The following is a 442-nucleotide window of genomic DNA, read 5'->3' as shown; positions in this document are numbered from 1 at the left end:
TTGGCATCTAAAAATATACAATACAGAAAACAGGTTTACTGAAAAATTCAATAGCTATACAAAAATGTAAAACAAATTAATATAAATAGATTGTCATGGTTATTCTGGAGGAAAATTATCACCAAAAATCAAAGTCATTAACAAGTAACTGAGTCTTCAAGACAGTTTCTCCTGCATATTCACACTAGTAGGATGCAGCCACGGCACTGCTGGGTTTTGGGAATTGCCTGGAGAAGATGTGCCCTTGAGACATAAGCACCAAAACGTGGCATGAAATGCGGCACCAAACTTTCAGAATTAAGATTATAAGTGTACGTCAATCCCAGGCCCCTCGTCTAAACCAGGAGTTTCCCAACTGTGGTACACATATCAATGCTCGTATGTGAGCTCGATGTTCCAACCATTCACAATAATTTTTTAAAGAAAATTATGTTTGACCCTA

The sequence above is a fragment of the Gopherus flavomarginatus genome, chromosome 2 (assembly GCF_025201925.1).
Source record: "Gopherus flavomarginatus isolate rGopFla2 chromosome 2, rGopFla2.mat.asm, whole genome shotgun sequence".
Classification (NCBI taxonomy): Eukaryota; Metazoa; Chordata; order Testudines; family Testudinidae; genus Gopherus; species Gopherus flavomarginatus.
This window is presented reverse-complemented; position numbering follows the sequence as displayed.